This window comes from Papaver somniferum, chromosome 4 (genome assembly GCF_003573695.1).
Source record: "Papaver somniferum cultivar HN1 chromosome 4, ASM357369v1, whole genome shotgun sequence".
Taxonomy (NCBI): domain Eukaryota; kingdom Viridiplantae; phylum Streptophyta; class Magnoliopsida; order Ranunculales; family Papaveraceae; genus Papaver; species Papaver somniferum.
Window position 1 is genome coordinate 66,300,033 of NC_039361.1, and position 13,174 is coordinate 66,313,206.

At 36.2% G+C, this 13,174-nt stretch overlaps 1 pseudogene; it reads left to right on the top strand.

Moving 5' to 3' along the window:
* The first annotated feature begins 1,889 nt into the window (after positions 1 to 1,889).
* On the top strand, positions 1,890 to 8,305 carry LOC113275768 (annotated as a pseudogene).
* The last annotated feature ends 4,869 nt before the right edge of the window (positions 8,306 to 13,174 follow it).

Sequence of the window (13,174 nt, forward strand, 5' to 3'; positions counted from 1 at the left end):
CAGTTTGATTCTCTACCAGTCTCACAGTTTCGTTTATGAGAAGTGTCTTTTTTCTGTTCCAAAATGAAGCTACAAGGGCTCCGGATCGTCTGTGCCGTATTTTCTCTGCGTCTTCTGTTCTCGCGAATGAAAAGTTGACAAGTGTTATTAGTTTTCAACTACCAACGATAAGATTTTGGATATCTCACAGCTGGTTAAACTACCATATTTGTAGAGAAAAAACAAGCATAATACATATGTACTCCACAGATACTCCTGATTCAAAACTTACTTCGTGCATTCCAGATTTATTACGGTGACCTTGAAGGCTAAATACAGATTTATCATCGTGATCACCTTGAAGACTGAATTATCTTGTAATGTTTTTTTATTTATGATTAAACTTGTCCACTAATTTGAATGTGATGAGTTTATACGAAGTACTTAATGTTAAACATACTAACAAGTGATTATCAAATTAATAAAAACGCCAAGGCTTGAAAGGGAATAAAATTGTGTTATTGATTCTTTACATTGGAGTGTCTCTTTTCCCTCTCCGCACAATGGATTAAAACTCTAGAATCTATCTAGTTTCCTCTATTACTCTTCTTATTTCATGAAGCATTCAATTGGGGAAAGTAAGATCGAGGAAAATTGATACTTTGCACGGCATTTTGATGAGACTTCCAGTACTAGATGACGGGATCCAAACCATTCTTCAGTAACTCCAACCATATAATTCCCATATTACTATAGATAAATTCAATTTAAGAAAAACAAAAGTCAATCCATAATCCCGTTGCTAAACATGTATCAATATCTACGGAGAAAGAAGTTAGCGTAGGGAGCATGGCGATATGGTAGGCTAAGAAGAGATAATTAAGAAAGGATCTAATATTTTTTCGTTTTTTCTCTACAAATATGATAGCTTAGTGCAACTTTAGTGTTGAGCTTCAACATTCCCAAATTTCTATCCTACATATGGCTTTTTATTTAGAAATTCCGTGTGTGACGCAATGGGAGACGAACTCCTATCCATCAACGTAGTTTAGATTTACGTTTCACATAAACGTGATTAAAAAAATCATCTAATTCAAACGCGTTTTATAAAAGCGTGTGGTATGAAATGCAATTTTCAATTACGTCTGATGTGCCATGTTTTTTTAAGATTCCTTCTTATTGTTGAAAGTTGTTTATAACTCCTTCATATTGTTGAAAGTTGTTTATAACTATTGCTAATAAAAAATTCTTTACTACTAATAAAACGTTGTTTATAACCACTTCTAATAAAACGATGTTATTAATTGCATCCCACGCAAGAAACAGTTTACAATACCGTTCCATCCAGATGTTGTCTAAAAACCCGCCACAGCCAGATGCGTTTATAAAACACGTTACATTTTCAAACGTTATCTAAAATTGCATTTAGTGTTCAACCTTTAAAATTAAGTTTGGTGTCACACGGATTGTATAATAGCGTGATGCTATATTTGAGAATTGCCAAAAAAAAGTTTTCAAATATAGACACTTCATTTAACAATATAGCATTTTGGAAACCAGGACTGCGCCTCGTTTTGTTGCCATATATACGACACTGAAGTTGCTCTTCCGCAGCTGTAGTATACATAAAACAAGGCAGTTGGTCGTTGGAAAAAAATAACACTTGTCAACTGTTTATTCGCCGGAACAGAAGACGCGGAGGAAAATATCCAGCTACCTTGGGTGGGCCATATTATTTTTCCAACTCCGATAGCTCTGCCATGGTGTCATTACTGCTATGGTGTCATTTATTAGGGGTTTAAAATGTTTTAGCTTGCGTGAGTAGCTCGTGCACACTGCACAGTTCATAAAAGTGATCCTTATATTTTGTAAGGGCACCTTTAGTCATTAGTTGGTCTACCGGCGGTGCACCTTGCGTGAGTAGCTCTAGCCGTGCACGTTAGTGAGCTTTTGCGTGAGTAGCTCTAGCTGTGCACGTTAGTGAGCTTTCAACTTTGAAGTACAAACCCTCGTCTGGTCTGAATGAACTAATAAAATCTTCTGTCCCAAATTCCCTCCCAAATTCCTCTCTCTTCTGTCTATTTACTCTCTCAATCTTTCCCTACGTTTCTTCGATAATCTCTGATTCTCTATGCTTAGAGATTAGAGTTGTTCTTGAATTTCACTACGGTTTCTCATTTTTCTGAAGATCTCTAGGATTTGTTCTTGAAAATTCACTACACCTTCTCAATTTTCAAAAAAATGAAACCAGAAAATTACGCAGGATATGAAAATAATGATAAGAGATATGATATGAGAGCTAGGAGCCCTAAGAATTACTTTGCCAAGAAGAGGAAAGAAGAAATTTCTAATTGGATTCAATGTGATCGGTGTGAAGCATGGAGAAGGATTAATAGGAAATTCAATGCTAGAAAACTTCCTGATACCTGGTAATATTCTTTAACCCTAATTTTTATTAATTTCTTCTGTTGCTTTGATTATTGCTGAATTGTTATTACGTTCATGAAGTTGTTTGTTCGTTCTCTAAATTGTTCTCTCATCCTAATTTTGATTCTAGGGTTTTATCACTAAATTATTACTCAATTGTAATTATCAATTGTTATTCCAGTTGAATATCAATTGTTAACTGAAATCTGTTCCAATCGGTTGTTATCCAGTTGTGCAATGAATCTTGCATTCATCATTCATGCACACCTTTTGTGACTTTATATTTGAGCTCTTTAACTTCGTATCATGACAATGAAACTTAATACCGTTTAAATCTTTGTGTTAAGATGAATCAAGTGTTATTAGTTCCAGAAATCGAACACAACTTACTGTCTGTTGCTGGATTCACGTTACTTTAGAGATGATAGATTAGGACATCTATCTAAAAAGATTGTTAATGCAGCTTGTTACATGTATACAAATCTCCTTATATTTATGATGGCTACTATGAATGATTTGAGTGATACTCTTGAGTATCTCATAAATCCTATGTACTCAATACATTTTCTTAATCACCTTTCATCTGTTCCTAATGCATTAATAGTATCTGGCCTGCAGGCAGTGCAGAGAGTTCCTTTATAATGGGAACTGCAGAGAGCCGGGTCACATAATGGAGGGCGGAGAAAGAGTGATCTCTGCCGTTACTGATAGTAGACAGTTGCCAAAAAGGCGTAGGCGTCGTATGCCATCAAAGAAAAGTGCCCGCCAGTTATATAAAGACTATAAAAAACTTTTAGACACTGTCATTGCTTTTGGCTCGAAGCTGCATCGTTTCACCAAGTTCAGAGTAAAACGCGTAAAAACACCAGTTAAGAGGAAAGCTCGGAAGTCTCCAAAAGTTCGCAGACGACTATCCTCACAACAAACGGCTTCTTCCAAGGAAGATAACCTAGAAGGATATAGCAATCAAATGCCTCTCGTCATTCGTCCGTATATCTTGAAGATATGCGATGTCCCAGAAGATGGACACTGTGGTTTCCATGTGGTTCACAGAGCGTTGACAGCTTTGGGTGATAAAATAACTGGTGATCCAGTGAATTTTGTCAGACGGAGGATGGTGGCCACCCTTCAAGGCAATCGTGGTATGTTTGAAGAAATCCTGAAAGTTTGGAATGTTGATGATGTTGATGGTTTGGTACGACGTCTCCAACCCATAAGTAATGAGGCTGCGTGTGGAGTTGGTCGCTGGATGAGAATGCCCGAATGTGGCTTCTTGATAGCAGAGACGTTTAAATGTGCTGTTCACTACTTCAGCCCTGTTGTGAGATATACTTTTGTTCCTAGTCGCTCTGGATTACAGATAGGGTCTTATAGATGTATCACAATGGGGCATGTGAATCATAATAACTTTATAAGTCTCAAACTAAAAGTAGGTAGTCCACTACCTCCCTCTCCAAGTGACTTGCCTTGCTGGAAGTATGTGAGGAGCGATTTTTCATTCGAGTGGTATGCTCCAATACAAAAGCAGATTGATTCATGGGCTATTACAGAGGCAAGCATGGGCTATCACTGTGAGGAAGTGCCACTGGAAAATGAATCCTCATGCACGAGGTCTGGTAATCATGCTAACGACGTGGGTTCAAATGGTGCTGAGTTGGCATCTCATCTTTCTGCTGAGCATGACCAGGAAGAATTGGATTCTGAGAATGATGTCAGTACTAGAGCTGTAAGTGTTTGTTTTCTCTTTTCTGCAGTCCATCTAATTCTATTCTTAGAGTTCTGTTTGATGATAATCATGCATATGGCATCAGTTACCTCTCTTCAATAAAGCCAAACAGCTTTAAGTATCAAATATCAAACAGAGTCTGATATATTTTCTTCATCAAAGAGGACTGATACTTTTGATACAAAATAAGACCTTAAGACAGCTTGTAACATCCCAGAAACATACCTCTTTGGTTTAAGATTATAAACCAATACTGGATCAAGAGAGAAAATATTTAAAACGAGTTCAACAGTTGGTAGTGCATGATAGCTATTTAGCAACTCTTGAATAGCCACAAATAGGTAGTTTTTGAAGACTTTATGAGTAGATGTTGTGCTTCGGTACAGTTGATTTTATGCTGGAGTAGTGTAGTGGGATAACCATCTGCTGGTTAGTTTTAATGTGGCTATTCCTGGTTCATCTGGTCCAAATACATCAAAAGTTTTTGATGGAATAAAGTTGAGTTGGTCCCTTCTGAAAAGAAATAGAAACTTGGCTAGTTTTGTATGTAAAGAATTCGATGTTTGGTTTTACTTGATAATAGGTGATGTATGTAAAGGATGTAAGGCTTTGCCATGCCCGTTGATGAGTTCTGATTTTTGTGCTTAAGGTACATTATGTGGTGTATATAGTACATTTGAGTTATCGTTTGTTCATTCTCCTGGGTCCTTAGGAAAGAAGGAACTGTGTTTCACTCTGCTTTCACACGGTGCTTTTACCAAATAATGGCATACTTTTATTTGAGGTAGTGATTTGTGTAGGTGAGACAGCTCATCACTTCGTTTATTTTTTGTCCAGTGTGAGATGTATAACTTCTGTTTCCAGTGAAGAATCTTTGTGCTGCTGTATTCAGACAGAATGGTAGCAAAAACTTATTGATCCATCCAGATATCTCTTGATTGGCATGTAGTAGCCTCTTGTATTGAGATTTTTAAGTAATACCATATAGAAACCTGGAAGTCCTGAGAAAGCATTAGACATGCAAGCTACATGGATCATTGTAATTCTCTAATTGATTTATTTAGATGTTATGTAATTTATTTTGAGGAGGATAAAGTAGGTTCTGGTGAAAAGATTTATTTCATTTACAACTATATAAACAATGTGGTTTACCTTAAAAGTTGTTTTTCTCAGCTCATTTAAAGATGCTAAATGTGGTGATGAACACTGAGATAAAAAACTCCAAATCACATTCTTTGGTTTCTTTTCAGGTGATTGGTGATGATAATAATGTCAGGAGCGCTGTTACAACTATTTCACCACACTTGAGAGAGAGCCAGCTTCGTGACCGCAGTCAATTTAATGGGCGAGTGCTGGATCAGTTTGTACCTACCGATGATGAGTTTGTTCCTCAGTTGAACCCTGTATCGCGTAGATCATCGATGGATGGCCCCCCTATTGGACAGCGATTTTCTTCTGGACAAAACGATGTTCGGAGCGATGCACATCTCTCACATCAACCTGGCTTTGCATTAGAATCTGGAGCTTCCCTGTTAGATGATCATGTACAGTCCTTACCTCGAGAAGACCTTGTCTTTCAAATATGTTGCCCTAATGACAAGTTGGGCAGAATTATGGGAGAGAATGGGCTTATAGAATTATTACGAGGCGATATTGGTGTAGATGTTGCGGCTAGTGATATCTGATGAAAGGATAATTGTCATTTCGTCAGACGAGGTCTCTCTCTCTCTCTCTCTCTCTCTCTCTCTCTCTCTCTCTCTCTCTCTCTCTCTCTCTCTCTCTCTCTCTCTCTCCCTCTCTCTTGCATAAACGAATTGTGGTTGAGATATTAACAAACTTTGTCGTTTGTTTGTATGCTAGGGTCCTGATCATGTGCTGTTTCCAGCTCAAGAAGCTTTGCTGGATATCCAAAATAAGATTGTGGATTTTACTCCAGACACAGATGATAATATTACGACAAGGTTACTTGTGGCATCCAGCGAAATCGGTTGCTTAAAAGGAGAAGACGGATCTCTATCCGATTTGGAAAAATCGACTGGCGCAAATTTAAAGATCCTCCCGAAAGAGGACCTTCTGTTAGGTACACCTGGGACAGTTGAACTTGTACAGGTTCGTGGTTATCTTTGTTCACAAGACAGCCTTATGTCAACTCTTTGGTTCATTGCATGCATGAATACTTGAAAATAGTTTAAACTGCTTTTGACTAATTTGGTGATAAATGATGTCACCTCCGTACTTGATTATGCATTAGTCATTTGATAGGCTAAGTAATGCTAACCAATTTTTAGCCTTAAAAGTGAAGCTCACATTTTACTATTTTAACTAGTGTATGTATATCTGTATATCATATCCCACTACAAAACTCAAACTGAATTTCTTAACTGATACCATTTATATATGAAGTTACAGATTGTAGGTGAGATAAAAGCAGCTAGAGATGCTCTTGTCGAGATAACATCAAGGTTACGAAATTGCTTCTATCGGGAGACTTCCCTTCCAAAGCCCGTGCCACCACCGCCTATATCCGCGTCTGTTTCTGTGTGGCCCTCAAAGGTGATACACATTGAGAGTTTTATTTTAATTATGTTATGTTTCTGTTCCATGATTCGGTTAAAGCGTTTCTGAAAGTAGCATTAATGTATGTTCTCTAGAATTGATTCAGTGTTTGTTTATCTTTTGATTGGTCTGTCCATCCTATTTTGTATATCCTGATGCTGATATTTATAAGGTGTTCACCGTGACTGTAGGATGCTTTGGCATCTAGCGGAGCAGTAGAAGGGAAGGTAAATGATGCTCAAGAAGAAGCACTGGTTAAATCGAACAGGTATTGAACTCTCCTCTCTCCCTGCTGCTTCATTATAACTTTACGCCTCTTTCATCACTTATGACCGTTACCATGCCTGTGTCCATCAGATTGTCTGTGCAACTTGTCACCAGAAGTACATTGGAAGTAGTCATACCAGAGCACACAGTATCCAAGCTCACTATGAGATCAGGAAACTGGCTTGCTCAGATCGGTGAGGTAATGTTAACTGCTTGAATTTCTTTCCTTTTTCTTTTTGCAAAAGCAAGGTTGAGTTTAAGTATTAGTGCCCATTTTTGTATGAACAGTTGTCAGGAGCTAGTGTTAAACTTGTGGTAGATGAAACCGATACTGAAAAGGTCATTCGAATATCTGGTACACCGGAACAGGCTGAGAGAGCTCAAACCTTGCTCCAAGGGATTATTCTAAGCAGTAAGTCTACCACATCCTGACTCAGTAATTCCTTCCCTTTGTTGATCACTGGGTGTCAAAGTAATGTGAATTTGCTCATCTACTGTTACGGTGGATGAGCATCACCTGGCAATCATAGCAATGAGCTTGGGTGTTAATTGTCAATGAGTGACGAGGTTAACCATCTGACTCAGCATGACTAGGATCGTCTCTTTGTTTTTTTGACACCACCTTACAAGTTGGTGATTACAGTCGCACAATCTCCTGCTAATCATAGTGAATAATGTTTTTGTGTGAATTTTTCAGCGCAAGAAGACGGTCCATCAAGCTAGTGGGAACCGTACAAAAACAAGGTAACAAATGGGTTGTTCAGCAGAAGATGGTCAAACACCTCAGTGCAAAACTTTCATTCTATTCATATTTCTGTGCAAGCTCTTTGTATGGCATTCTCTTGATTTCAGAATCCGTTATCCTTCTTGGATGCGTATGTTACTACAACAGTTGATTAGTCGGGGATGTACATTTTTCACCTTCTTTTCTGAAATAGGTCCCAGCTGATTTGCTTTTTCTTGCTGAAGAGGATCCGTTATCCGTCTTAGGATAATGCATGCTAAAGTTGACTTTGATAATGATATTGTGATGATGGGGATAGTGTGTACTTGCACGGTTCCTGGCCGGGTATAGTTGATATTAGAATTGTCATCTCGGCTGGACAGTTTAGGATTCGAGGCAACACACACACAACCAGCATGTCTTAATCATTTCACTGAAAGCTAATTAGTTTACTTACATGCCTGAACGATACTTATTATGTAGGTCCACTGTCTGAATATCCTTATTGCTTATGATAGCGTGAGATACCCACCCTGCTCATTTGTAACATTAATGGAGCATTTTCTTGGATATGTATGTTAGTATGCGTGTTGATGATAGTCTCATGCAATTTCTGTTTGCTTCCAGGTACTTTAGTTATTCATTTGCTCCCAATTACATTTGGTTGGGGAATTGTTTTTACAGCAACACTTGCACAATAGCCAATAGGGAATCAGATGATTCAGATTCAATCAAGCACATTTTGTCTGTCATGATATCTTAGTTCCCATAAACACGCATTGAGTTTACATTATTCTTCACAAAGACGGCAATTTAATTTCCAGGTTCTTAAATTTTCATCTCAGAGTATGACATGTAATAGATAATTTCCAGGTTCTTTAAGTTGAGCTGGAATGAGATTCAAACATTTAATCACTATATTTATTAATCTCATCTGGATTCTTCCTCCTTCCAGCTAATCATCTTGATACTAAGTACACTTATTGTATCTTAACTTTTAACTTGTTGACATCTTTAGCTACTTCATTTTTTGAGAACAATGCTTAGATGATTATGACTGATTGTTCATAGTGTTGAGGTTAGTTTTGAAACTCCCTTGGCACCTCTTCTAACTTGCCGGTGAAAAATGTGGGGCAGGAACCATCTGACTGAAGCTTTGTCTGCATTATACTGACTTAGACCATCTTTTTTTTACGAGTTCAGTAGGATCTCCCATTCTGATTATTGAGTTTGTAAACCTTTGGACTACCATTAATTTTTGCTTTGATTATTGATCTATGTAGTGGATTAAGTTCATTCTTTTGTTATTGGTATGTTCTGTAAATATGATTTTGTAACCTGTTATAGAGGCGGCATGGTTTATTAGAGGGGCGACATTCTAATAGGACAAAAAGGGTCATTAAATGATCATTCAAGGTGTCCCTTATAAAAAATATACTGGAAATGACAAATTAATCCTCATAATTAATAATCTAGTTTAATGATGATAATCAAGTTTAGTGTTAATGATTAATTTCACTTATATTAACTCAAAATCAAAACCAAAATCAGATTTTTAAGTTAAAAAAAAAAGTTTAGAGGAGAAGGTCAATCTCAATCAATTGAAGAAATTAACAAACAAAATGAAGAACTAGGACTTGAAAATGATCGAGTATACTTCTAAATTAGTCCCAACTAGCTTTTTGTTGCTCAAAGTTATCTAAAATACGTAAAAGATTCATTTTTTTTTACATTTTCAGAGCTAATTATGGTTGGAATTTTGTTCATAACCAACCGTAAATCGAAGTTACGGTTCGTAAAAGATGAACTACCAACCGTAACTGGTTAAATTTGAAGAAAACCCAATCGTAAAACCAGTTACGGTTGGTAACTAAATGCTCGATACCAACCGTAACTGAGTTACGGTTGGTAACCAAATGCTCGATACCAACCGTAACTGAGTTACAGTTCGTAAACTAAAATGGTTACCAAACGTAACTGAAGAAAATTCTCAGATATAAGAACATACAGTTGGTAATTGAACTATTACTAACCGTAACAACATCAAAATATCCAGTTACGGTTCGTAATTGAGTTAAAATCAACTGTAACTCACATAAACCCAGAAATTTCAATTTCAATTTTCATCTAAAACCCTAATTTTTGATAGAAATTAAACTTAAAACGAACAAAATAAACCAAATCGTAACTGGGTTTTCAAAACATACCTCATATAAGTTATTACACTACACTTAATTAATTTTCGAATCGTCGATTAATCGAAGATGATGAAATTTTGAGTTTTAATGGAGGTTACGGTTGATGGGAGGAGGAGAAGAGAAGAAGAAAGAAAACAAATTTTCAATTTAGCTTTGATTTAGGTTAAAAAATGGGGAAGGTAATCTAGTTAATTTACACCCTTTATAAGACATCCCCTAACCAACTAGGGAGACATTACTATCATACCGCCGCCCCTCTAATAAACCATGCCGCCCCTATAACAGGTTACATGATTTTTACCAGTGAAAACTGAAACGAAGCATTATCCATTATTAATTCTCTTTTCAACATGTGTTGTGTTGTAGGAGAAGCTGGTTATTAATTTTAGCTCCTACTGCTGCATGTCTGGCTCCTGTGACTAGTGTGGTTAAGCCTTCTCAAGCTACCCAAGTTTTGAACTGCAAGGATGAGAGTATGCCTGATAAGAAGTGGCATATTGTTTTAGAATCTCCAAAATGACGAGGTCCTAATGTGAATGCTTTTGAGGATCCTTTTGTGCATAGCTAAAGAATCTTCCCTAACAGTAACAACAATGAACTTAGATGATAACAATAATTCAGAAGAAGATGCATTTGTAAGCTGTAAGATTTTTGAAATGAACAGTCACTTCATTTTATCAAGGTTTAGTATTGATTATTAGTTATGATGTTAAAGAAATTTAGGAGAGACAGAAATTCAACACCAAGCACCCCAACAATGACTCATGATAAAATTTATCAGTGTTGGTTTTTGAGAGGAATTTTCCATTATGATAAAAGTGTTACTTTGAAAATTTTCATAATGTACTTCTTGATTTTTTTACTTTGGGTCGGTCTTAGTTGAACTTAATCCTTTATATCCAATTATGATAAAAAAATATTGAGTTTCAATTATTTGAGTTTAATCCTTTTTATTGTTTTATATTAAAATTAAGAAATTTTTTATTATAATTACATAATTCTGATGCGAATTGCAAATCGCCTCAATCCGAAAGGACAAAAATTTCAACTAAAGTCTCGAATCTTGATTATGTAACTGAATTTTGACGCACATTGCCTCAACTCGAAAGGATGAAGTTCCAGTTTCTCCCTCAAATCGAAAGGATGAATTTTGTCGAGTTTCATTATGTAACAGAATTTTGACGCACATTGCCTCAACTCGAAAGGATGAAGTTCAAGTTTCTCCAACTTTACTCTAACTCGTTCCAAATCGATCAAATTTTCAATTGAAGTGTTTGAGTCTTGATTATGTAACTGAATTTTGACGCACATTGCCTCAAATCGAAAGGATGAAGTTCCAGTTTCTCCGATTTTATTCAAACTCATTCCAACTCGATTAAATTTTCAACTGAAGTGTCGAGTCTTGATTATGTAACTGATTTTTGATGCATATTTCCCCAATTCGGAAGGATGAAGTTCCAGTTTTTCCAGTTATACTCGAACTCGTTCCAACCCGATCAAATATTCAAGTGATTCGTAGAGTCTTGATCTGTAACTGAATTTTGACGCACATTGCCTCAAATAGAAAGGATGAAGTTTCAGTTTCCCCGATTTTATTCGAACTCATTTCAACTCGGTCAAATATTCATATGAAGTGTCAAGTCTTGATTATGTAACTGAATTTGGACGCATATTTCCTCAATTCGAAAGGATAAAGTTCAAGTTTCTCCAGTTTTACTCGAACTCATTCCACCTCGATCAAATTTTCAACTGAAGTATCAAGTCTTGATTATGTAACTGAATTTTTACGCACATTGCCTCAACTCGAAAGGATGAAGTTCTAATTTCTCCAATTTTACTCGAACTCGTTGCAACTTGATCAAATTTTCAACTGATTTGTCGAGTCTTGATTATGTAACTATATTTTGACGCAGATAGCCTCAATTCGAAAGGATGAGGTTCTACTTTCTCCAATTTTACTCGAACTCGTCCCTACTCGATCAAATTTTCATTAAAAATTATTCATATTGTTTCAGCTTATTACAATTGCGTTTCGAGTTTTGATTGTGAAATAATCTTTGATACAAATCGCCTCAACTCGAAAGGTTGAAGTTCCAACATTAATCAGATGCATGACAAAAGAATGTGCGAAACTCGACAATTATCCTAACGATTGAAGAATGCCATGTAACTAAATAGGTTGATAGTTAGTTCCGTCAAATCTTGGCGACACGTTAGCAGAAATCGGTTCATGTGAATTCGAATTCATTCTTATAGGTTGGATCGCACCAAACACAGATTGTTAGATCTTTTTCGTGTTTTCCTGCTCTGATACTAATTGAAAAGAATAAGGTATCCAAATACACAACAATCTTTAAAATGTCAACATGTAAGTCATATATCAAGTATGATCGTCTATGGACTAAGTCGAGACAATACAACAACTTGAAATTCACTTGATAATAGTGATGGTCCGAAACCGATTTACTACAGGATCAACATCATATAAAACAATTATAATGCAAAAGTAAAGTAAATAACACAACACAAGATAGTTAGTCCAGTTTTGAATACTCTCAGAATTAAGCCTCTATACAAAATCTAATGCCAACTTCGTATAGCTGAGACCAAGTAGACTACCTCTAGCTACTTAGTTTCCTCAGTATCCCTACATCTTCGACTTCTAGAGTCACGCACGTGAATCCCACTCCTTTTGATCGTATTCCAAACAACAAAGGACTGAAAATGTTTGGTAACCACTATATTCAATCTTTGGTAAAAAAATATGTTTGAGTTGTTGACAAAGGATCTTTTGTTTAATCTAATAAACTCATTTTTCTGGTTACATCAATCAAAAATTTAATTACCGAAATAATCAATTTTCGGATTTGAAATCAATCAATATAGAACTCAAAGAGTAACTATAACACGATCGATCTTAAGCAACAAGATAATCACAAGTATATCAAAGATAAACAAGACTACAAGATATAGTATGGTTCCAGCCGATCAAGATGTGTGCACGAAGTCACGAGATACGAAAACTAATAAGAAAATCTTCTTCGTCTTCAAATCTTCAATTGCCTTCTTAATAGCCTGCACAACACAAACTTTAATCCTCTTGTGATCAATCACACACAGAACGGAGTCTGTTTACAATGGATTATTACAAGGTATCTTTAGATCCAACAATGGTTCTAAATATTCCGATGATACTTTGATCTAGTTTGAGTGACCCTTTTGCAAAAGAGAAGGCTCTCAAGAATAATTAAACTAGGTGCAATCAAAGTTTCAATAACCGTTAGTCAATGATGTGAT